Genomic DNA, 27,018 nt, shown 5'->3' with positions numbered 1-27,018 from the left:
CAGATGTGGAAGGAGCCAGCGTATGTTCCAAATAGGCAGCAGCTTTATTTGTTTTACCCTTCTTATAAGAGGCTGGGTAGCACGTTTCTGAGGGGTTACATTTCTGGAATGACCACCATACCACTAGGCCCCCATTTCCCCACTGCTGCTTGCACCAGCTTCAAAAATATCTCAGCCCAGGACCACATGGAGTGTCCCTGAAGCAGGTTTGACAAACTTACCAGCTTACCTCTACCGCCTCCAGGTATCATAGTGCTCCCTGGGGATCATGGTGCTCCCAGAAGGGATTTTCTGAAAGATGCATATGTTCAGAGTCAGGTAAATCACAGTACTTTCAAAGAGGAGTTGTACACTCAAGTGTAACCGGCTGACATTGGGGGAAAGCACCCAGAAAAAACAGAAGGAACAAAGAGTTTCCTTCTGATATGCCATCATCACATCCTCAAGACTCAGTTTAATTTAGACTCACCGTTGCTGAAGGAGACATATCTCGTCTCTGTGTTTGGACAAGCTGTTGCCTTCCAGAGTCTCCTGAATTTGTAACCCCAAATCCCTACCATTATTTTGCTCACGTTGAGTAATACTTGCCAATATGGGGGACAGAATTGTCTGGCATGCCCATATGACACATAGAGGTGGTTGACCATGAAGCTAATGGCATGAGCCCCCTCCAAGGCCCTGGTAGGAGTTCTATCAATGTGTGGGTATGGTTATATGTTTTTGTAAAGTTTACAAAATTAAAGCATTTAACATTAATTCATTAACTGGTGACTGAATTGCCCACTGCCACTTCTCCCTTTGTGTAGGCTGGCTTTTGGAGTTGAGTTGAAGATACATTTAGCTTGAGTGCCATGCGATGTATTGTGTAGCTCACATCACTTTTGTGTATAGGTGATGCTAGCCACTGGGTTGTAGGAATGGATTTCAACTCTCTTATCCGCTGTTCACTCAGTGAGCTGGAGTATCATGGTATATATCATGCTAGGATGTGACTGCATTCTACAGTGCCCAGCCCTGAGATTAGGAGGACAGAGGAGGAAAGTAAGAACTGACATGTACAGAGTCAGAAGCTAGTCCATGAAAGACTTACCTAAATCTTAACTCTTTCGTGAAAAACCTTGTTAGAACTTTTCCCAAATTTGACAATTGTAAAATTGTGTGTGACATTACAAGCAAGTCGTGATACTGAAAAAATTGTTTCTAAACTATTGATAATAAAAAACAGATTTTGACAAATCATACTAGAGGAAAGTGAAAATACGCTCTCGTTCTCTGTATATTTTCCAGAATTTTTGTCAAATGAAGAGGCCATCAGAATATACAGCACATATGTATATTGTGCATGTGTACACATACACATAAAACACACCAAACAGGTATTGTAGGTAGTTAATAAATTTAAACATCATGTTGTTTTCCTGGATTTTGTGATGGTTGTGGTTATTGTCAGTTTGGTGGTTTTTTTAAGTGATTTGTTATTTCTTTTCTCATTCGAATTATTTGCTTTACTATATAATTTTATAAACCAGAATTGTGTATTTTCTTTGTGTGTGTGTGTGTGTGTGTGTGTGTGTGTGTTCTTTTTCTTAAAGATGGCCTCCAATATTGTCTAAGCTTTAGACCCAATATGACCCAACTTTGCTTTTGGTGCCACACACCATGTAAATATTTAGCGATTTTTTTTTTTATTATTTCACTCATCAACTTACAAGGTAGGACTTGTTTTAAAAGTTTTAAAAAAGAGGAACCTCAGACGTTTAGCCATGGTTTCTATGTGGATTTGAATCCAGGGTCTGTCTTATGCCAAAGGGAGTAGATTTGTCTTGGCCTAACTGTGTTCACTAGCCCCACCAGAGGGCATGCTGAGTCCTTAAGTAATCTTTCTGTGCTTTATCTAGTCTAGTTTACAAGGCTTCTGCTGACACCTTTCCCTCTACCACCCTAACCCATCTGTCCCCTGAACTACCTCCTTGTTAATAGATCTGAAAGACCTCACTGTCAGAAAACTTTTCTTCATTTCCTCTCCATTACTCTGAAATGTGCCCCACGGACCTCTTGGTCAATTCCTTCTTCTTGTGATATTTGACAAATTTTTTGTGGTGCTTACACTCCATAGAAAGAAACAGGAAAGATATTTCAATTCATCTGAGTGGAAGGACACACCATCTCTGAAACCTTGCTTTTTAAATTAAAATTCAAAACACACCTCTTCCAAGAAGCCCACCACATTAATGGCAGGCAGCAAAATCCCCACACCATCCTTTCAAGCTATAACTTACTATTGGCTCTTCACAACCACACTGGAGGCGTTTGCTTATGTTCTCTTTCCTAGTAGAAAACTCGAGATTAGCAATGCCTTACAATCTTTACTACTTAAACTTAAATGCGTATTTGGATTCCAAAATTTTTGTGGGAACTCCGTCAAACGTTCATACTATGTGAAAGGAAGTGAAGTCTGTTTTTGTCCTTCAGTACACCTCAGTATCGATCGTGTTGCTTCCAAAATGAAAACTATGCAAGTTCATTTTGTGTAAAAACAGAAAACCTCGCTTCTGTGGTGAAACAAAAGCTCATCAGCAGCCTGGCCTGGTTCTCCCAAATTCTAATGCACAGCTTTAACTCTTTCAGTGGGTAATAGCTGCGAACAAAAATGCTTCAGTTTCTCTATCTGTGAAATAAGAATTGTGTTATTTCTTGCCCATTTGCTTCACAAAAGTCTCATGGGGAACAAGAGTTAGATGATTAATGACTTAAAGCTCTTAGGCAAACACAAAGTGCTTAATAAAAATAACCCCTGGTTGCCACAGTGATAGGCACCAGTGACCTGATGCTAAACCCTGACTGAAATGGAAGGCAGTTCAGATAAACTTTGGGCCCTGTCCATGAATTCGGGCTTCTTTTCCCCTGGTGAGGACAATCTGGTCTCATGTTCCTTGACTTCCTCCACTGACGGGCCCCTGCTTATGGCTCCTGCAGGCTCAACCCCAACCCCCAAGTTATATGAAATCTAGCTTCCTGGTTGTGGAGGGGCAACATGTGGGAGCCCATAAAATGCACCATTGTGAGGTCAATATAATTTTATCCTCCCCCTTTCAGGGAACATGCTTATACCACAACATTATTAAGAAAACTATTTGAGATCAAAACTCCATTTTTCATCGAGGTTAGGCCCTTCCTAAGAGAAGTCCTTGCATAGCCCTGAAAAGAATCTCCGAGTGAGCAACATTTCCTGTCATGACTGAAAGAACTGGAGTATGCTTGAGGAGTAAGTGTATCTCTATTGGCAGAAACCGTAAAGTTATTTTAAAAGGAAACAGGGATTCAGGCATATTTTTAGTTTATTGAACATAATCTATTCCTGGACTCAAACCTGATGCAGAAATTCAGAAAACTCAAGGTGCATGCTTACTCAACCAATTCCGCTGTACATTGGACTGTCCTGTCCTAAAGTGGCTTTTTAAAAAGTCCCTTCTTTAAGAGAATGAAAGAAAATAAGAGAGTTCCTAGCGGAGAAAAGAACCACAGCTTTGTCATGTGTCATGAACCAGAGGACAAAGCAGTGCAATGAGTTTGGGCTTTGGAATCAGACAGACCTCGGTTTAGAATCTCAATAGTATCAGTTACTAGCCGTGGGAACTCGAGCAAACTAAATCTTCCTTGAATCCATTTCCCTGTCTATAAAGAGGGACAAGAATCTCTGTATCATAGAGCAATAGTGAAGGCTGAATTAGATATTGTATAAAGTGCCTGGTAGAGTACCTAATTTACAGTAGACAGTTAATATATGATAGCTAGTCATAATCATGAGAATTAATATATTCCTGGACAACCCATAAATCAACAAATGGTCTTGAGGATCAATGTGCTGGGCACTATGGGAAAGGAAAATACAATGATTCACACAAAATGAAACCTACCCTCAAAGATCTGACCATTTAGTTTCATTTTTGAAAATGTTAGTAAAAATATGTCTTTATGTAGTCTCTGCTTTTGCTTAAAATATATGCCAATCATAGCATAGGTTTTGACCCATGCTATGATGGGTCTAAAATTGTGCAGGTTGTAACTACTATACCACCATATACAAACTCCTCAGAAACAATACATACCATAAACTGCATGTTCAAATGAAAGGGAAATGGGAAGAAAAAAAAAAAAGCCAACATCTTCAGCTTTGTAACCAGAGCACTAACCAAAACAGTAATTATGACATGGAAGATAAGCCCAGGAAAGCAGATCAGCTGGAGGCTGCCTCAGGGGAAATTTTAAAATGCATTAAAACAATAACATGTGACTTCTGCTTCTGACCAAGATGGAGTATCAGGGACTAGATCTGCCAAAAATAAATGCCTGGGCAAATACATGAAACAATAACTCTCAAGATTAGTGGAAACAAGCAATGAAGGCCAATGGTCTCTGAGTGATGGAAAACAAACACTGGCCTGAAGAGATAGAGCTGTGAGTCCAGGTAAGTCAACGTGGCTGGAGTTCTCATCGTAGAGGACCGGAGACGAGAAAATTGTACAGAGAGAGATCTGAGATCCACAGAGGGTCCCCTTCAAGATTTCAGTCCACGGCTGATCAAGCATGTGAGCGGGGAAATCTACCTGAGGCCAGAGAACAAATCATCTTACAGGATAAGAACAAACTGTCCCAGGGTTCATACAGAGCCAGGACAGAGGCCATTCCCATCATCCAGAGTAGAAAACCTCATGATTCATGAGGCTGAGATTAGGAAAAAGAAAGTTCCGACCTCAGCAGTGGGGAAAAACAAACCCTAGGCTAAATTCTGGTCCCACCAAACATAGCTTAAAAGCAAGACCCAAAGGTATCAAACTGCTTCCAAATATTTTAACCATATTCCAGAATAAAATTTTATAACACTTTTAAGAATATAAAAATAGCCAACATCTCATAAGATAAAATTCATAAAGTTGGGAATCTAATTAAAAATTTGACCAAGCAAGCTAAGAATCAGAAAAATAAAACCTATAATAAGGAGGAAATTAAAAAATTTTTTAAAATACCAAAAATGACCTAGATGATATCATTACTAAATAAGGACAGTAAAACGGCTATGATATGTGTATTCCACATGCTCAAAAAATAAGTAGAAATATCAAACATATTAAAGATATGAAAGATTGTTTAAAAATTTTTTTAATGTTTATTTATTTTTGAGAGAGAGAGAGAGAGAGAGAGAGAGCGCGGGGGAGGGGCAGAGAAAGAGGGAGATACAGAATCTGAAGCAGGCTCCAGTCTCTGAGCTGTCAGCACAGAGTCCAACACGGGGCTTGAACTCATGAACCGTGAGATCACAACCTGAGCTGAAGCTGGACACTTAACTGACCAAGCCACCTAGGCACCCCAAGATACGAAAGATGGTTTTTAAATTGAACTTCTACAGGGGTCAACAAAAATGTCTGAAATGCAAAATACACTGGATGGGGAGAACAGCAGAAGAGACATCCTGGAAGGAAAGATGAGTGAATTTAGAGGCGCAGAAATAGAAACTATGCAAACTGAAGCACAGAGATTAACAAAAAGAAGAACAAGGAAGAAATAAAGTGTTGTTGAACCATGGGACAACTTCAAGTGGCCAAACACGTGTGAAATTGGGAGCCGTGAAAGGCAAGGCGGGGGGGCGGACACAGAATATTTGAAAAATGAATGCCTGAGATATTTTCAAACTTGGTATAAACTCATAGTTCTAAGAAACCGAATGGATTTCAAGCACAAGAAATATGAAGAAAACAACCCAAAGGTGCATCATAATCAAATTACTTAAAACTAGTGATAAAGGGAAAATCTTAAAAGAAGGCTGAGACAGATGATGTTTTATTCACAGAGAAATAACAATAAGGATACACAAGAGTTTTGTCAGGTGTTCTTCAGGTGAGAAGCTAGTGTAGGACACCCTTAAAGTACTCACAGAAAACAAGCCTAAACTAAAAGATGACCTACCTGTGATCATCTCAATAGAGAAAAAAACATTCGACAAATTCCAATATCCAGTGCTGATTTTTGAAAAAAGTCTCAGCAAACTCAGAATAGAAGAAAATTTCTCACCTTCATAAGTAGCGTCTACAAAGAAACCTACAGCTGATATCATACTTAATGGTGAAAGACTAAATGGTTTTCCCCCAAAATCAGGAATAAGTCAAAGATGTCTATTCTACTACTTCTACTGAACATTATCCTGGAGGTTCTGGCCAGCACAGGAGGAAGAAAAAAAAATAAATGATGTCCAATTGGGAAGAAAGAAGTAAAACTGTCTTCGTGCATGGATGACATTGTCTGTGTAGAAAATCCTAGGGAAACTAAAACAAGCTACTAAAACTAATCAGTGAGCTCAGCAAGCTTGCAAGACACAAGTTCAAGATACAAAATATAATTGCATTTCTATATACCAGTAACAATGAGAATTTTTAAATCCCACGTACAATAGCATCAAAAATATGAAATAGGGATAAATCTGACAAAAGATGTTCAATATTTGTATACCACAAACTACGAAATGTTGCTGAGAGAAATTTTAAAAGACCTAAGTAATTGGAGCATTACACTACATTCATGAATCAGAAGATCTGATGTCGTCACCATGTCAGTTCTCTCCAAACTGATATACAGATTCAATGCTTTCCCTCTCAGAATACCCACAGTGGTTGTTTTTTGTTTTTGTAGAATTTGACAAGATGATTTGAAAACTGATACGAAAATGACAAGGCTCTAGAACACTTAAAACACGTTGAAAAGGCAGACAAAACTGGAGAACTTACACTACCTGACTTCAAGGCATACTGTAAAGCCATAGTCATCAAGGAAAATAAGTAGACAATATATTTGAGAGGCCACAGGTAGACCCACACCTGTGTGGTCCATGGATTTTTGACAAAGATGCAAAGGCAATTAAGTACAGAAAAGATAGTCTTTCCATAAACAGTGCCGGCACAATTTTACACTCATATGCAAAGAAGTGAACTTTGATCCATAACTGGAAATTAACTCAATATAGACTATACGTCAAAATGTGAAACTTAAAATTACAAGACTACAAGAAACTATTTATTTGCTGAACGATTTGATGTAACTTACAGGTATCGTGACATTTCAGCCCTGAGTACTTCAGCATGTGTCTGAAACACCGAACGATTATACTCTTTCCATGTTACTGTTATCACACCAGTAAACACTGATACCTAATATACAATCCATATTCAGATTTTCTCAGTTGACCCAATAATATCCTTTTCTTGTATCTTTTTCAATCCAGGATCAAACCAAGGATTATGATTATATTTAAGATTCCATGTCTCTTTACTATAATCTCAACCAGTCCCCCTCTCTCAAGTCTTTAAACACTTTTATGACATTTTTCAAAATGTCATTTTATGACATTTATCAAAAGCCCATGCCAATAGTCTTGAAGGATGTTCAATAATCTGGATGCTCTTATTGCTTCCTCAAGGTTTTTTGATTTGTCTTGTCTTTTTGAGAGAGAGAGAGAGAGAGAGAGAACGTGTACACGAGCAGGGGAGGGGCAGAGAGAGGGAGGAAGAAAGAGAGAATCCCAAGCAGGCTCCACACTGTCAGCACAGAACCCCATGCGGGGCTCAAACGCACAAACTGTGAGATCATGACCTGAGCCAAAGTCAAGGGTCGGACGCTTAACTGCCTGAGCCACCCCAGGCGCCCCTTGATTCCTCACGTTTTGATGCAGGTTAAATATTTTTGACAAATATGCTACATAAGTGGTGGTATACACTTTCCGTTGTATCACAGTAGCTACACCTAATGTCATTTGCCCATTGGTGCAAAGTTTAATCACCTGGTTAAGTGCCATCTGCTGACTCTCTTCATTGTAAAGATATCTTTTCTCTTTGTAATGAATAAGCCATCTGTGATGTGATATTTTGAGATTTATGACTACTGTGCTTTCCAATAACCGTTCACTATTGACAATCTTTTTTTGGGGGGGGGTCTTCTATTTTTAAACTGAGATATAATTGACATATAACATATGAGTTTCAGGTGTACAACATAATGATTCAACACACGTATATACAGTGAAATGATCCCCACAGTAAGTCTAGCCACTACTGATGATCTTTACCTGAACCAATTATTGTATTGCTGGTTGCAAATGGTAAACTTGTAAATTTTATCATCCCTTCTATATATATATTAGTTGGTATTCTTCTGTAAAGAAGAGCTTTCCTCCCTCCCCTTGCTTTTGTTTTTTGTTTTGTTTTGTTTTAGTATCACTATGGACATAGGGACTTTTAATGTCAGCCCCTCAGGACTGCTCCTGTGTCCTTTAGACATGCCTTTTTTTTTTTAATGTTTATTCATTTTTGAGACAGAGAGAGAGACAGAGCATGAGTGGGGGAGGAGGGAGGGGCAGAGGGAGAGGGGGACACAGAATCCGAAGCAGGCTCCAGGTTCCGAGCTGTCAGAGATCATGACCTGAGCTGAAGTCTGATGCGTAACCTACTGAGCCACCCAGCAGCCCCTAGACATGTCTTTTGTAGTCTTTGAACACGCCCTGGATTTCTGGTACTATATATTTTGGGCTCATCTTGCGCTTCCCCTGCTCCAAACTTAGAATTGGCCATCTGCCCAGGGGGCCTTGTTGTTTAAGAGAGTAAAGAATCATATTTAGAAACCAAGACCTAATTTCTAGGTGTGCCCACTGCTACTGACACAGAATTCATCATGGCGCCCTCCAATTTCAGGGTTCTCCCTCACCTTTCCCCACTGTGTATATATTCTAAACAGGAAGGACCCGAGTTCCTAACTCCCTCAACACGATTTTTTCTTTTGCTCTATCCCACAATACAAATACGGTAATTTCAGTACTCTAATACCAATCCTAACAGCAAACCTACTAAGTTCCAAGGTTTGCTGCTGATCTTTTGATCCTTAGGCTGTCTCTCATTCAGATTACTGTGTCCAAAAGTTACTTTAATTCTGTTAACCTGCATGGCCATGTTACCAATTTGATAAATGATTAGGTTTACTTTTTTTTCTAGTTATTTTGATTTCAGGGTTTGCTTCTTTCAGTCTTTTCAGTTTAATTTATTTTTTAATGTGCAGCACATTTACATGACTAAAAAATTCAAACTAAATACAAAGATCCGCCCAGGGATACTGCACCCCCATCCCTATTTAATCTAGCTCATTACCTACCCCTTACCTTACATTAGGTTAACGGTGGGTAGCCTATCGTTTTGGATCTATCCTTCCTGTGTTTATTTTTTGTAAAAATATTTTTATTTTCCTTCTTTCTAACAACAAAAACTAGTATGTTACATACACTCTGTTGTACTTGCTGTTTTTCACATAAGAGCATATCCTGGAAATCACTTCGTATCAGGTCACAGAGTCTTCCTCACTGTCTTTTATGGCTGCATCATACCCCATTGTGTGCATATGCCATAGTTGACTAGTCTCCAGTGGAAGGAAATTAGGTTCTTTCCATTTTTGTTGCTATCATAAATATTATCACAATGAATAATTTTCATTATGTTGTTTCCTTTTTATGTGTCCAAGAATTATTAGTTTGCTAGGGCTGCCATAACAAAATACTATAGATTGGGTAGCTTAAACTGCAGAAATTTATTTTTTCCCAGTTTTAAAGACTAGAGATCCCAAATCACGGTGTTGGCAAATTTGGTTTCTCCTGAGGCCTCTCTCTTTGGCTTGCAGATAGCCACCTGCTTGCTGTGTGCTCACATGGTCTTTCCTCTTACTGTGTAATGTCCATGTCTAAATCTCCCTTCTAATAAGGACACCAGTCACATCGGGTTAGGATGCACCCATACAACCCAATCTTGCCTTAATTACCTCTTTAAAGGTCCTGTCTGTAAACACCATTGCATTTTGAAGTACTGAGCGTGAAGACGTCAACATACGAATTTGGGAGGGGACACAATTCAGCCCAGAAGCAAGGGTAAATGCTAGAATTGTCAAATTCATTTCATTGGGCTTGCCCAATTTTGCACTACCATTAGCAATTAAGCACTTCTTTTTAAATTCCTTAAAATACGATGGAAAGAACTACTGCTTAGCAGCAGACACACTAAAGGTTTTTCCTTCCATACGGAAGGTTATAATTTCATTCCTGTCATTCCCGCTGTCCTTGCCCAGGATAGTCATGCTTGAGTTCCACAAATTCCATGTTTTACTGACATTATTTTCCTATTTGCCTATTGCATATGAGATACCAGACGTTACAGAAACATCTCTTGTAGCAGACCAGACAGGACTTTAAATCCTTGTGACTCAGATTTTTTCCCCTCCAATCTGGATATTGTTTTGCAAAGAATTCCTGCCCAGAAACACTTCTCTACGGTAATGATTCTGAGGGTGGGATACTAAAGAAAATGTGTACATGTGGGCATAGATCCAAGTTTTCCAGTCTGTGTGAGAAGAAGAGGAATTGAGCGCACTCTAGTCTAGCAGAATTTAAAGGGAGTAGTGCAGACTGTATTGTCCTTTGGGTACAAGAGAGGAGGACTAAGTGCAGTGCTTGACCACTGTTCCTTGCTTTGTAAGTGTATCCTGTAAAAATCAATTCTCATTCTAGGGCTCATCCCGATCTCATGGGGGGTGGGGAGATAGTAACACTGTAAGAGATTTATAACTATCTCTAACTATCTCTAGCCTGCTGCATCTTGTTAGCACAGGGTTACCTCCCCCGGTGCTCCCCAGTAGGTAAGGCATAGCCCTTTCCCCTCTGTAAGCCTGCCCTTATCAGAGCTCTGTCTCTGACTGTCCCCTTCTGTGGTCTTATTTTGATGAATGGTCTCATATTCTGGGCTCTGCTTTGCAAGTAGAATCTTATTCCCCAAACAGTTACAAACAAGTGTTCTTAATCTCTTTCATCTTTTTTAATTACAAAAAGGAACATCATCATTATGTCATGTCTATATAGTACAGACGTCTATGAAAACAAAAAGTAAAAGTCTTCCCCTGAACCCCAGAGGTAACAAATTTCCAGCGATGGGAGCAGTTGGGAAACATACTCGCATGCATTGCTGCTGAGTGTTTACACTGGTTAACAAGTTGGGGTCTAAATTAGGAGGTAATTATCAATATGTAAATATATGTAAGCTCAGAACTAGTCATTCCACTTTTAGAAGTTTACCCTGCAGATATATTTTCTCTTGTGCACAAGTATATATTTACAAAGGCGTTCAGTAGAGTATTGTTTGCAATAGTAATGATCTAAAAACAATTCAAATGTGGACCAGAAAGAGACTGTATAAACAGTTAATGGTATTTTCACTCAGTGGAATACTCTGAAGCTCGTAATTGTCTTTTAAACTGAAATATAGATGTTTACTGATATGTAAGGATGTTTAAGACACAAGAAGGGAAAAAATCCAGTTGTAGAACCTGTACAGAAAGAAAGCATGTGGTTGTCTGTGACATCTTTGTAATATGCATAGCTGTCTTCAGGAGGGATGTAAAACAAATGGCTAACAGTGTTTCTTACGTCAGTGGGTTCAGCAGTCGGGGTAGGATATTGGAGAACAGAACATTTACTTCTTGTTCGGTACTTTTCTTTACAGTTTGATTTTTTTTTGTTACCATATCCAAGTATTCTTTTTAAAATGGTACTGGATCAAAAATATATACATAGATGGGTGGAACAGAATAGAGAGCCCAGAAATGAACCAACACTTATATGGTCAATTAATCCACAACCAAAGAAGCAAGAATATTCAATGTTGAAAAGATATTCTCATCAACAAATGGTGCTGGGGAAACTGGACAGCCACATGCAAAAGAATGAAATGGGACCACTTTCTTACACTATACACAAAAATAAACTTAAAGTGGATTAAAGACCTAAATGTGAGACTGAAACCATAAAACTCATGGAAGAAAAAATAGGCTGTAATTTCTATGACATCAGGCATAGACGCATTTTTCTAGATATGTCTCCATAGGCAAAGGAAACAAAAACAAAATTAAGCTACTGGGAATAGACCAAGACAAAAAAACTTCTGCACAGCAAAGGAAATGATCCACAAAACAAAAAGGCAACCTATTGAATGGTAAAAGATATTTGCAAATGATATATCCAAAAAGAGGTTAGTATCCAAAATATATAAAGAACTCCTACAACTCAACACCAAAAAACAAATAATCCAATTAAAAAGGGGCATAGGACCTGAATAGACATTTTTCCAAAGACATACAGATGGCCAACAGATACATGAAAAGATGCTCAACATAATTCATCATCAGGGAAATGCAAACTAAAACTACAATGAGCTATCTATCACCTCACACTTGTTAGAACGACTAAAAATCAAAACACAAGAAACAAGTGTTAGTGAGGATGTGGAGAAAAAGGAACCCTCACGCACTGTTGGTAGGGATGCAAATTGGTATAGCTACTGTGGAAAACAATATGGAGGTTCATCAAAAAATTAAAAATATAAATGCCATATGATCCAATAATTCTGCTACCAGGTATTTACTCAAAGAAAATGAAAACACTAACTCGAAAAGATATGTGCACTCCTTTGTTTACTGTAGCATTATTTACAGTAGCCCAGATATGGAAGCAACCCAAGTGTCCATCCATAGATGAATGGATAAAGAAGATGTGGTGTGTACATATAATATAATGGAACACACTCAGCTATAAAAAAGAATGAAATCTTGCCATCTGCTATAACATGGATAGATGTAGAAGGTATAATGCTAAGTGAAATAAGTCAGAGAAAGAAAAATACCATATGATTTCACACATATATGGGATCTAAGAAACAAAACAAAGGAATAAAGAAAAAAAAGAGACAGACAAAAAACAGACTCTTGAAAACAGAGAACAAACTGGTGGTTGCCATAGGGAAGGTGGGTAGGGGGGTGGGTGAAGTAGGTAAAGGGGATTAAGAGTATCATGATAAGCACTGAGAAATGTATAGAAGTGTTGAATCATTATATTGTACACCTGAAACTAACATAACACTGTATGTTAATTATATTTCAATTAAAAAAAAGAGCAGAAGAAAAAATATACAACTCACCTCTATAGCTCTTCTGGTGGGGAAAAAAAGAAACAAAAGAAAAGAAAATTTTTAGAAAGTATTTTAAAAAAGCAAGTTCGATGTTCTTGGACGTAAAAAACTTACAGTTCCCTGTTAAGTAAATCATAATGCATTTGTTTACCACTGTCCTCTGAAAGCTTTCTTTTCTTCTTCCTTTTCAGTAGCCATTCTACATCATGGAAGAGAATGGTTGAGTTTTGTCTAAGGCATAGTAGAACTGGAAGGAAAAAGAAAAGCAAGTTGGGCTTCGTCTTACATAATTCCTCACTGTGTTATAATAACATATCTAACTTCCCAGGCAACATACCAAGAAACACTTAAGCAAAAAGGAAAAGGGCAAGAAATTTGAAGTGAGGCACTCTGGATGGAGATGTGCAGAACATCCGCCTCCCCAACCATGGCACTCGCATTCTAATCGTTCCATGTTTACTTTCTAAATCCCGGAGACCAGGCATACTTTTCTCATACCAAAACTGCATTACAGTTGGAAAATGTGGATGCTTAGTTACTTTGCTATTGGGGAATACTCGAGCAGTATTTCTTTGGGAAAGATCAAGAATTATTAGAACTCACTAGACTAAGGCTTTATGAAATAATATCCAACCATCCTGGACCTACAAAATTTTACAGGCACACAGAGAGAAAAGTCTTGGTTAACGCTCACAGCTGGCCAAGATGAAAATCAGACATTGGATGCATTGGACGACAGGGCCATCAGTACCGTATTCTGAGAATTCACAGCTGTATCTCTGAGTTGCAGCATACATATGATGGTTGGCCATCTCATTCCACAGTACTGACATCTTCTAAAAGTATGGCATCTGTAAATTAAAATGAAATGAATATTTAATTTCATTTTCAGAATATTTAGAAGTATTTTGCAATTCCCCTGGAGAACTGCAGCTCCTTGGACTGTTGCAAAGCCAGGGCTAGCAATCCCTGCCAGAGAAGACAACTGGCGTCAGCCACTTGAGGAGTCAGGAATGGTATGAAATGGCACCAGGATGTGTCACTGTCGCTTGTTTGATTTGAATTTAAAAAATTAATCAAGAGTTGACTTCCTAAGATAGGTGCCCAAACAGTGGTATTGTTCAAAGATTTCTGGCAACCTGCATTGCCAATGAAGTGAAAGCAAGGCCCAAGTACTTCCCTCACCATCCCTTACCAATTCCAGCAATGGAAAGCCACCTGCGCCCTGGCTAAGCCCAGAACAGCCGAATGCTCTGTGCGAGTAACCACTCCTCCTACCATCCCTGAGTCCCATCCAAACACTGATGTCTGCTTCAGTCTGCAAGGGACTGAGCGCATGGGCAGTCTCTGCTACAGTTCTGTGAGAGCAAAACTAACATCTGCAGCCCACTTTAGAGTTTTCAAAGCATTTTTCCCTCCTATATCCTGTGCTCTTTCTCATACACAACCACAAGTAAGAGGGCAACTCAAGCATGGTTTTTGTTATGTACTCAACCTGTATCCCTGCTCAGCCTGTCAAATCAGGCTGAAATGTCATTGGCCAGTATTTATTTGAGAACTGCCAGAACATTTTTTTGTTTTTTCCTTAGAAATAATCAATTAAAATTGAAAACCATTTTCCAGCCTTCTGAAACGAGAGCTTGACTTCAGATATCTCAAACTTTGCCCAAAGTAGTGCCTACGTTGTATGATACCATTCAATTCAATGAAGCAATGATTTATTAAGCACACTCTGTGTGCAGGGCATGTCCCATGCAACCTCAAGCAGGACTAGTTGCTGCTCTAGAAGGATCTGAGGTGTCCATGGAGAACACAGTCAGGAGATGGGATAGGGGATGACAGACCCTGTGAAATATGGGAGCATCAGGAAGGGTGCTAACCACATCTTGGGAGAAGAACATGTCTCGTGTGGCTTGACAATAAATAGCCACCGCATCTTCATGGGATGTTAAGGAGAAACATACTGTTTGAATTATAGGAAGTGGTGTGCAAGCATCCTCTCTGGGGGAAAGCAGAGGAAAGCTTGCATATTCACCCCTGGGCTTCGTCCGTGTTCATCATTAGCCCCTCCCTTATCTCATCATAGCCTTGACTCCTCGTGAGCTGTGCAGGATACTGGGCCTCAATAGATTCCTGGGAAACGTCTGAAATGCTGTGTCATACCAAGGCGTGGGATGCAGTGAGTGAAGGGACCGGGGGCAGACACTGGCCTGGGGGGAAAGGCATCCACAGAACAACTGGCTCTGTTTAGCAAAACACCAGTGGCCAGGGACAGGCAAGCCCAAAGGGCCCAAAACTTGGTAATGATCAAACCACTCCACTGAGATGTTAGTTTTGGGATTCTCTACTCACAGTCCCCTCCTCATCAATACCATCTTCCAGGCAGGGTCAGATACCCACTCTAGGCCTCCACCAGAGCCCTCACTCCTCTCTGGTGGCACTGGCTTTCAGTGGAGCAACCCTCTGTTTGCTTGTTACCCCTATTAAGCTCTAAGTGTGTGTAGTTCAGGAATTTGCTTTTATCTCTAGTGTCTGCCATAATGCCTGGTTCAGAGTTATGCTCAGAAAATATTTGTTTCTATTTTTAAAATTAAAAAAAAAAACACTGGGAATCCTCAAATTAAAGTAAAATATAACAGACACACTTAATCCCACTGCTTTTTTAAAAAATGACATAAAGATGTAAATGTTCCCCTTTCATATCCTCCTTTTTCCTTTGCTAAAAGGGACCATATCACTATATACAGTGAATGTTGGTTAAGTGAATTCATAAAGGAGTAAACAAGTAAATCTAATTGAGTTGAAGAGACCAAAGGAAGGGATGTCAGAAGTTAAGTCAACAATCAGAAGGATCATCTCCCCATGTCAAGATTCTTAATGTCATCTCATCTGCCCAGTGCCTTCTGCCATATTTCTGGGCAGTTGGATGTAGGCAGAGCTGAAGCCCATCTTTCTGTCTATAAGGGGGTCCTTGTTACCAGTCCACACTCTCCAAGGGGCAGATGGACCTCACTCACTTTCCTTCTTTGGATCTTAGTTTCCTTCCCTGTAAACTGGCAAAACTCATTCAACAAGTGTGTTACTAGCCATCCACATTCTAGGCTTGAGAGGTACAGAATAAAATGAAATTCTCTGCTCCTATGATGCTTATGTTCTAGAGGAGGGGCAAATAAATTAAGTAGAATATGTTAGACGGTAATAAGGGTTGAGGACTTGTGAGGAGACCGGTGTGTCCAGGCAGAGCAAGGTAAGGAGGGGGGGGGGGGAGCGGTGATAGTGAGGAAAGAGGCCAGAAAGGGAGGTTGGGAGAATGCAGATCATTTGGGCCTTATAGGTCTTGGTAAAGACTTGGGATTTTTCCCAAATGACATGTAAAGCCACTGGAGGTTTTGAGCAGAAGGGTGGCTGTAATCTGACATATAGTTTAATGTGTTGCTCCGGCTGCTAATTACGAATAGACTGGAAGGTTCAAGGGAGAAAGCAGGCAGAGGTATTAATACCTTATTTGCTTTAATTTCACCTTTCGGTATGCCTTATTCATGTCTACGGCCATGCTTCCTTCATGCAGTTATCTCTCCTAAGGGCACCCCGGTCCTCTTTCCAATTCAAAATCCCATCCAGTACCTCCTTCAAGAGCTGCTCAGTCCTCTCCTCAGAGCTGTAAGGGAACTTGGGGAACTTGTTATCCCCTGCTCTCATCTCAGGATGAGGAAACTGGGCCCCAGGCCCTTAGGAAGCCTGTCTGGGGTCGTACAGGTAGCAAGTAATAGAGCCAGCATTGCCCTTGAAGCGTGATTCGAGGGAAAGCAAAAGGCCTTCTTGATACAAAGATGTTTTCCCTGGAATTCTTTTGCTGTTTGCAGCTTCCCTCATTAAATTGTGATGTGGAAAAGCGCACAGAGTATCTTATTCAGTTTTGTGTACTTAGCACCTGGCCTGGTGCCTGGGTTGTGACAGACCCCCATAGGTATTTGCTTATGTGTAAATAACAGAATGTCAAGCCCTCAAGAGTCTGGTGTTTATATGTTATATGTCTCCCCACCGCACCCCACTGCCTCATGGTATTAAATGTCAGACAACTGGAAAGGTCTAAGAATCTATGAGAGCTAAGCTGAGTGTTCTAGGAAATGAGACCTTGTTATTGTAACGAAAGGTGTGGCACCAGGATTGGAGTGGGATCTTCCAATCATCAAAAAGGTCAGAGCTAGAGACCCCTTCTTTTTCCTTCCCTCCTTGATTCCCAAGCAATTCTAGAATAAAAAGGATAACACAGGTTCTAAAGGGATGTTATTCTTCGAGGAGAAACCACAGTCCTATTTTGAGTGAACTCCTGTGCCCAAGGCATGCAGGTGATAAGTGACAGTGATGATGTAATCGCCAAGCGTAGCTAAGGCTGGTGTGGGAGCCATGTGTGTTGACCTGGAGACAGGCCCTAAGAAGCGCATCCTTGTTCTGCCAGTGACCCTGTGGACTCATACTGAGATACATAGTTGCGAATATTTTTTTTAATGGGCAACTTGAGTTCACATTACCATGTCCACGCTCAAGAATGGCTCCTATCCTGCTGTATTTTTTTTTAATTTTTTTTTAACGTTTATTTATTTTTGAGACAGAGAGAGACAGAGCATGAACGGGGGAGGGGCAGAGAGAGAGGGAGACACAGAATCAGAAGCAGGCTCCAGGCTCTGAGCCATCAGCCCAGAGCCCGACGCGGGGCTTGAACTCACGGACCGCGAGTTCATGACCTGAGCTGAAGTCGGACGCTTAACCGACTGAGCCACCCAGGCGCCCCTATCCTAATGTATTTTAACAAGTTGACAAGAAATCTTCCCTGCAGTACTCAGCTTCCCCAAGGTGGGATCCAGCCTTTATCCTCTGTGGATCCCAGTACTTTAGACAGTCCCAGGTTAATAGTAGGTGGTCAGTAAGTACGGGAAAGAAGGAAGGCAGGATGGGAAGGTGGGAGTCGGGAAAGAATGCCGGTTTCCCAATTTCTCTAAGTTTTCAGAGTGGGAACTAGTAAACTACAGCCAGGAAAAGAAGGTGATAGATGTGATAACTTAAGAGGTATCACTATGATGACTCAAGATTGCCTGTTTAGTCCTTTAGTTTTATGGGCATGAAGTTAGCATGCGGTAAATGATTTCTGAGTGAGTAAATACTGTGAACGAAGTAACGGCACCTTTGACTAACAAATTTTACGGTAGCTGGTTTCCCATCTCCTCTACCTCCAAGGTCTCTGCCCGGGCACTAGCTGCCAAACTGGCCCCCACCTCGGAGATGCATGTGATATTAAAGACTCTTCATTTTACCTTTCCTTTGAATTTACTATCTAGTGATTTCCTCACTGACAGTATGCTCTTCAAGTAGTTAGTCACAGTTTGGCTCAATTCCTCCAACACCAGATTACCCAAGACAGTTTCTGGGTCTTCCACACATGAACAGTGTAATAGGTAAAGGATCATTGAGTCCCAGCTGGATCGTCTGTCCAAATGGGAGTATATTTCATCCTATCCACCCAAGTACCAGGAGATCCTTGGTTAAAAAATGAGACACCTGCATGATCATAAGCTTATACAGTTAAGGGCTGGAAGGACCCTTGAGAATCAGCTGGTTCAACCACTCCCATTTTTTCAAGGTAAAAAGCAGGCTGAGAGGCTAAAGACTTTCCAACGCCACTTTGCTAGTTGTGGCAGAGTCAGAACTGGGTATAAAACCCAGTGTTCTTCTCAGGACACCCACTGCCTACTGGAACACAAGCTCTTCTCTCTTGCTTCCCAGTGCTTCAAGCCTGCTGATGGAAATTGCTCTTCTTAGATGCAAAACTGGTATGGACAGATCCTTAAGAAGAGATGCTGGCAAACAGAGAGCTTGATGATAAACAGGGAGATGATGCAAACACAAGAACTGAATCCAGAAATAAATCATATCTTCACAATAGTGTTTACAGAAATTGCACTTTGAATAATTTCCATAGAAATTATTTTACCCGCCACAGGAATGTTGCTCCCTCCCACAGGGATTTGACCAAACAGAAAGAGAAGCAGAATGGAGGAAAAGCAGTAATTTAGATTTATATATAAAACATTAGTTGGAACCTAAGTAATAACCCTCAACTAATCAGAATATTTTATGCATTCTGCTTTTTAGTGGAAAGAGCAAACCACAAGAAAGCGGGCATATATCAGAGATTTTAAAAATGCTTCCAGGGCTTATTTTAGGCTTAAAATTTTTCCCTCCAATTCCCTGCACTATCTTTAAAATATCCCACTGCACACCTCCCTCTTCCTCCTCACATGTGCTCATTTGCTCATTTAATCAATCTGCCAATATTTATTGAGCCCTCCTCTGATGTCCCAAGTACCCTGCTATGTCAGAGGTGAAAACATGGTCTTGCCTTCAAATGTAATGCCTGGTTAGAAAGTTAACCTACTAAGCTTTAGATTTTTACCATTGTTTCAGAGTTGTATTTCTAGCTTTGTAAATGGATAGTGGCTCTGTACTGAATATTTCCATTTGGACTTTCAAGATCCACTGTTACTATTTTGCAGCTGTTCTGTGCTTCTGGGAAATGGGAAGTGGTGGTGGGGGGTGGGGAGGAGAACTGACATTTATGGACCAGATAAATCATGTTACTTCACCCTGAGGTTCAGCAAATGGGAGGAAGCAAAAGATCAGATCAGAGGATGTGTAGAGAGAGGCAGGGCTGCCCCACCCCCCACACCTCATTCCCCACACCTGCCTAGCTGTGGGTGGACACTGGCTACCTTCCTCTCCTAAAATCACACACAGCACCTGCTTGATAACCCTCTAGTAGAACTCTTGGGTTAGCAGCTGTTACATAAGTCACTGATTGCCAATTACAAAATAATAACTGTGTTTCTGACAAATAACGAAAGCAATACAGTTGGGAACCCAGTGGGTTGCCCTAACGTAGCTAGAGAGAATGAAAATTGGTTAAGATATTCTTCTTACTTACACTTTGGAAGATATGTGGAAAGCCATTTCCTGCTCACAGTTGGGTGAGAAAAGTTGCATATTCCATCTTTCATAAACCTAACCCTTCCAAGACAGAAGGAATAGGGCCCATTTTATTTGGTTGAGAGTAGCTGCCTATAGCGGTCTTGGGAAAATTTTGCAGCCCATTCTCAGTATCTGTATGTCAGTATCTGCCATGGGCACGTGGTCAGGGGATGTGCTCTGAAATGTGGATCCTGACTGTAATACCTATTTCTGTACCTCTAAATGAATCTAATTTGGGACAAAACAGAAACTAGTTCCTAAAATCACAAGAGTTACAATGTATGTCATCTAGCTCCCCCCATTTTTTGTTAATACACTTGACACACGTTATATTAGTTTCAGGTATACAACATAGTGATTCAACTTCTCTATACTACGCTTAACTTCTCTATGCTCACCAGTGTAGCTACCATCTATTACCATGCTACATTATTATAGTATCATTGACTATATTCCCTATGCTGTGCCTTTTATTTCCTTGATTTATTTATGCTACAGCTGGGAGCCTGTATCTCCCACTCCCCTTCACCCATTTTGCCCATCCTTCTACCCTTTTCCCCTCTGGTAACCATCAGTTTTACTCTGTATTTATAGGTGTGATTCTGCTTTGTGTTTATTCATTTGTTTTTTAAGATTCCACATGGGGGAGATCACATGATGTTTGTCTTTTCTCAGTCGGACTTATTTCACTTAGCATAATACCCATCCATGTTGTCTCAGATGGCACGGTCTCATCCTTTTTTATAGCTGCATAATATTCCTGTGTGTATGTGTGTGTGTGTGTGTGTGTGTGTGTGTGTGTGTGTGTGTGTGTGACATCTTCTTTATCCATTCACCCATCAAGGGACACTTAGGTTGCCTCCATATCTTGGCTATTGTAATTAATGTTGCAATAAACATAGGGGTGCATATCTTTTTGAATTAGCATTTTCATTTTCTTTGTAGCCCTAGCCCTTTATTCATTTTACAGATATGAAAAAAGAGGTACATGAAAGCTAAATGGTTCACTGAGATCAGTAATGGGGCTAGCATCCAGAATTTCTCCAAGATCATGCTCACTTCTACTTATTAAAGACAAAAAGTGAAGACAATCACAGCTGACTCCAACCATCACTGGGTTTCGGAAAAGTCCAACAGACTCTAACTGGTTAAGATGGGATTTGACTGAGACAGTGAGGTTAACACGTCCCTTGTTTCAGAGAGATCTTTTCATGTTGTTTTTAGAAAGATCAAAATCTAAGCATTGTGTCTCACTTTAACAGCTCCTAGCATTACACCACGGAGATAGAGTATGCGAAGGGATCAATGGAGTTTGCTTACATAGACAAAATAGAAAGGAGCCTATCTAAAAGACACTCCCGGAAGCTTTGTCCAGACCTACTTCTTTTTGTAAAACATAAATTCCGAAGTGGGGAGCCCATTATGAAGTAGCTGGGAGTGATTTAAAAATACAGGGGCACGTGGGTGGCTCGGTCGGTTGAACGTCCAACTTCAGCTTGGGTCATGATCTCAGTCTGTGAGTTCGAGCACCGCATCGGGCTCTGTGCTGACAACTCGGAGCCTGGAGCCTGGAGCCTGCTTTGGATTCTGTATCTCCCTCTCTCTCTGCCCCTCCCCTGCTCATGCTCTGTCTCTGTCTCAAAAATAAAAAAATTTTTTTTTAATTAAAAAAAATAAAAACAGAACGAGTGTGCAGATAACATAAAGATCTTGTCTTCAGGGCCATACCATTTGGAGCAGCTATGGCATGCAAAGGGAGACAACAAAGTAAAATGCTCTTTTAAAACTTTAATCTGCTAATTTCTAAGCTCCATTTCTTCCACGGAACATCTTCTCCTAAGACTGAGGGTGAACAATGGAGATAGAGAATATTGAAAGTTGTCTTTTACATTTCTAGAAAATTATTTGCCCCATTCTGGATCCACAGTCAAGGGGGCAAGTCTCTTCTTTGAAGACTTGTACTCTGATGTTGAAACAGCCATTTAGGCTGATATGAAAACATCTTCAAAATACTTTAGAAAGCATTTGAAAAAAGTTAGAGAGGGAGGGAGCCAAACCATAAGAGACTCTTAAAAACTGAGAATAAACTGAGGGTTGATGGGGGGTGGGAGGGAGGGGAAAGTGGGTGATGGGCATTGAGGGCACCTGTTGGGATGAGCACTGGGTGTTGTATGGAAACCAATCTGACAATAAATTTCATTAAAAAAAAGAAAAAAAAAAGAAACAGCCATTTACAAAAAAAGTATAGAGAGAAACTATTAAATATGAACAGGAATCTCCAGGTCTGCACCAGCCCCATATCCTATTCCTGGGATCCCACGCTAAGGACTCTACAAGCAATGGAGTCATTTGTCTGAAGACTGAGGCATTGCAAATCATTCACTTCCTAGCTTTGACTCTCTCCACCCCTCCCACCTTCTCCCACTCCCAAATGTTTTCATTGTTGTGGAGTAGCTAAGTCCTCAAGGTAAGAAGTTGAATCTGGAAAAAGCTATGGCCTTGGCCCTTAATTTTAAGGAAAAGGTGCTCTGAGAAAAATTCTGTTTTGCTATTCACATCACTAAGTCTCTCCCTTAATTTTGCTAGATGGCATCTTCTGGGGGGAAAAGTGATAGTAATGCCTCCTTTAAACCTCTAAGTCTCTTTCTCCAAAGACCAGATGGGCCTTCTGACTCTGATCCTCATACAAAGATGGTATAATGTACACTTCCCCAAAAGCTACTAGGAAAAACCAGCATCTTTTAATGTTAGGGGAGGAGAGGTGAGCGCATCAACCCTTTAAAAATTAGCCATTGAGGGGCGCCTGGGTGGCTCAGTCGGTTAAGCGGCCGACTTCGGCTCAGGTCATGATCTCGCGGTCCATGAGTTCAAGCCCCGCGTCGGGCTCTGTGCTGACAGCTCAGAGCCTGGAGCCTGTTTCGGATTCTGTGTCTCCCTCTCTCTGACCCTCCCCCGTTCATGCTCTGTCTCTCTCTGTCTCAAAAATAAATAAACGTTAAAAAAAAAAAAATTTAAAAATTAGCCGTTGAGTTGCTCTGACTTGGAAGCATGACACAAATATGTGCCGTTAGATGAAACCTTGCCCTTGCATCAGTCCTGCCTCAGCTACTTCAGCTTTATAGTGGTGTCTGTTACTGTAGAGCACTTGTCTATCCTGCACCTTATTGGTTGTGTGATTTTTGTCAAAGTACTTAATATCTTTGGATGACTTTCATCACTATGAAATGAGGGCTAGAACTAGATAATTAAGCCAAAGGTGGGGGGAGGGGAAGAATTGTCTCCCCGTGATTATTATGGTTTCCCGCATACTTTGATGACACTCAGATGAAGTGATCTCATTCAAAGGCAGACTCTGCCTCACTTTGATTTAGATCCTCAGAATGAGTCCAGCCTAAGATAGCATGGCTGTACCCCAAATTATGAAGAGGAAGATTTACCTTCACTGTGGAATCTCTTCCTCTGTATTTGAAAAACATATTTAATATAAAGGAAAAGCCAGAGGTGAATGGATTGTGCTTCAAGTAAGTTTTGAGCATAGATGCCATCTAGTCTTTGCAGTCTGCAAAATTCTTCTTTAAGTGAATAAATGTGTAGGGCAACTCTCCATTACCTTGATCAGCATCTAATACCAACCTGACACTTAGAATTAAATTAGAGAGACAAAATTGGATACTTTGAGACTTGAGGGCTGATTATACCACTAGAGCTGAAAGTGGATTTAAACTCTTTCCTTATCCCATTTAAATCTAACTAGATATAAACTCTCCATTACTGAGGAATAAAGGTGTGTCTGCAGAGGTGGAGGTTCCCCTTGATGTTCTTGGACAAGGAAATCTAATCCTTTCTTCTGACACACATGGTTGCAATAGAAAGCGTTCCCCAACTGCCAGTCTGGTTTTAATCTATTGTTTCAAGCAAGATGGGATTTGCAGGGAATGTTAAGGAAAGAGCAAAATTACCAGGACGTACTATAAAAGTGTTGATGCGAAATCAAATTTTAAACAAGTATCCAAAATAGTATGCATGGACAGCTGTAGACACACAGTGTATGCCATAAGCACAGGACTATACAAATTTTTTTTTTTTTAATTTTTTTTAATGTTTATTTATTTTTGAGACAGAGAGAGACAGAGCATGAATGGGGGAGGGTCAGAGAGAGGGAGACACAGAATCTGAAACAGGCTCCAGGCTCTGAGCTGTCAGCACAGAGCCCAACACGGGGCTCGAACTCACGGACTGCAAGATCATGACCTGAGCTGAAGTCAGACGTTTAACCGACTGAGCCACCCAGGCGCCCCTTTTTTTTTTTTATTTTTTTTATTTTTTATTTTTTTAAATTTTTTTTAAACAAATTTTTAATTCTAAGTATATTTGAGGTAACCTTTAAGTACAACATTTAGATCTCATTTTATTAAAGTTATTCGGCTTACCAAATGAGAGCAGTGTGAAATATTGCCAATAAATACAGCGATGCTTCATTTAAACAACACTGTTGGACAATGAAATATTCCATGAAGTGAACTTCTCAGGTAACCAAACTAATCCTGCAGTATACAAACTTTTAAAATGTTAATCACTTTGTACAGAAACATTTCAAAAGTGTATTACACAATTGTTCATTAAACGGTACGCTGAATAACATACCTTTTCCTGAAGACTCAGGATTAACATTTAAAATACTCATTAAAATAGGCTGAATATATTGCACTTCTTAGAAGAGCAGAAGGCAGTGGGCTTAGACAATGGTGAGCTTTTTCATGATCCTTTCCCAACGCCAAAGATTTCAGAACGCCACGTAAAAAAAGTACAACAGACGAAACTAACTTGCTTTAAATAAATCTGGTGTCTTTTCCGCTATCAGCTGTCCCTCCTGGATATTAAAAACATACCAACCTCTGACAATTAGTTACATACTTGGTCAAAATAAAATTTAGATATAAAAGATGTGCCTTCTCTGTGCAAGGTAGTGTACTGGATGCACGGGGAAATGTAAGAAACATAAAACACAGTCCTTGCTCAAGGGGCAACCTGGCTGGCTGAGTGACACTCAAGAGTCACCGGTCACCTCTGTGGTGGGAAGCAATTACTTCTAAGTTTGAAAATAACTTGTTTAAAAAACACAGATACGACCCCCCCACCTTGCTTGCGTGCCCTCTCAAAATAAACATTAAAAAAATACAGATATTGAAGTTGTTACACTGTGTTCCCATACACCTTCTTCAATAGGAGTATGCCTTGGAAATATCTCCGTGGAAATATTATCAGCCATGTAAGTTTTTGTAGATAAAAGACTAAAAATACTGCTTGAGGAGATGAAGTGGACAGGCCTTGGACAGCTTTCTATTGTAACCCTCATCTTATTGCTAGGCTTTATCACACAATCCAGATGGCTGAAGATGTCACAAGTCCAATCTTACTAATTCCTAGGGTCATTTAATCTAATTAATAACATATCTGTAAAAAACTGTATTTTAATGCTTTGCTGTATATACAAGTACAAAACATTTCTAAAACTGCATGTTTACTTTTTTTAAATGTTTACTTACTTTTAAGAGAGAGAGAGTGAGGAAGGGACAAAGAGAGAGGGGGACAGAGGATCTGAAGTGGACTCTGTGCTGACAGCAAAGAGCCTAATGCGGAGCTCGAACTCACGAATGGCGAGATCATGACCTGTACTGAAGTCAAGAGCTGAACACTTAACTGACTGAGCCACCCAGATGACCCACTACTATATACCTTTATAATGATCAATCATCACTTCCACTAGCAAAGTCTTTCCTGGGGTTGAGTAATACCACATTTTGGGGGTTTTAATTATGTTTTGACTAGTCCTTTTACTTTCCATCATCTGACCGCTTCTATTCCACAGACTACCTGGTGGTCTCAGACTTCCTTACTTTCAACTACTATCTCTTTTGCAGTTTGGACCTCTCTCCTGAGCCCCTGACCTATTTAATAGTCATCACATTTGGAACTACTGCACACACCTCAAATTTAAGAGACAAAAGCAAACTTCAACTGATTTGTACAAGAATAAGTCTTGATTTCCTTCGGGTTTTTTTTTTTTTTTTTTTTTTTTTTTTTGCTTTTATCCCTCCGATTCCTTCTCTGCTTATTTCTACATTACTCCAATTATGCTTGAATTTCCACCAGTACTTTGTACCACTATTAAGAGATTGTAATGGATGGTTCTAATTCACACATTTTGTTTTAACCTGTTAAGATTTCAGCTGCTTTAAGAGTACAGGCATCCTTATTCATCCCGTACCTCTCCCTATGGAAATGTGGTAATTGTCAGTACTTGTTCAAATGGATAAACACAAGAAAACACATAAAATTCTGACAAATCTCTTCCTGTTATATTTATACTGATAAGTTCTTTACCATCTGGGAGCTTTTTGAGCGCATTAGCAGAAGCAGGAGCACTGTGTTAATTCTCAAAATTTAACCCAAACACAAACAATTTCTTCTATCAGTATCACCTTCTGAAGCCTTCCCTGGACCAGGCTCAGGCACCACAATCTTAACTACCCCTCTTCCGCAATCTTGAGTGTTTGCTTCATAACACACCAGTGCATCGTTTATTTACCTGCTACTCATCAGGCCGCATAAGACAGATGTCTTTGCACCTTCGGTACCTAGCAGATGGCAGGGTTTAACAAACGTTTGTAGATGGAATGAATTAATGAGGCCACATTAAGTCTCAAAGGACCACTTACTGCGCTCTAACAGGATTGGGAAGGCCCCATTCCGAGAGAAACTTCTTAAAAGATGCCTCTGGATGGCTAGGATCCGAAAGGCAATTTATGGGCTTTCTTCCAGTCTAAAACGCTGCTACTACTGTCCCGGGAGGAAATTCTCCCACCATGAAGCCTACACAAAGACTAGAGTTTCTAGCGGAAACACTAACGCCAAGCCCCACCCCGTTCCTGTCCCCACCTGCTCTGCAAACACCCGA

General features: G+C 40.2%; 1 long non-coding RNA gene across 1 annotated transcript; it reads right to left on the bottom strand.

Annotated features, from left to right (window-relative positions):
- On the bottom strand, nucleotides 1–27,007 carry LOC122228549. The gene is made up of 5 exons (XR_006206659.1): nucleotides 26,780–27,007; nucleotides 13,789–13,888; nucleotides 13,189–13,284; nucleotides 13,047–13,059; nucleotides 1–291 (listed from the first exon to the last, which is right to left on the bottom strand). It is a non-coding gene; the product is annotated as an uncharacterized LOC122228549 (long non-coding RNA).
- Nucleotides 27,008–27,018: the final 11 nt, after the last annotated feature.

Source organism: Panthera leo, chromosome C1, assembly GCF_018350215.1.
Source record: "Panthera leo isolate Ple1 chromosome C1, P.leo_Ple1_pat1.1, whole genome shotgun sequence".
NCBI lineage: Eukaryota > Metazoa > Chordata > Mammalia > Carnivora > Felidae > Panthera > Panthera leo.
Note: the sequence above shows the minus strand (reverse complement) of the source record. Positions and strands in the feature narration are given on the sequence as shown.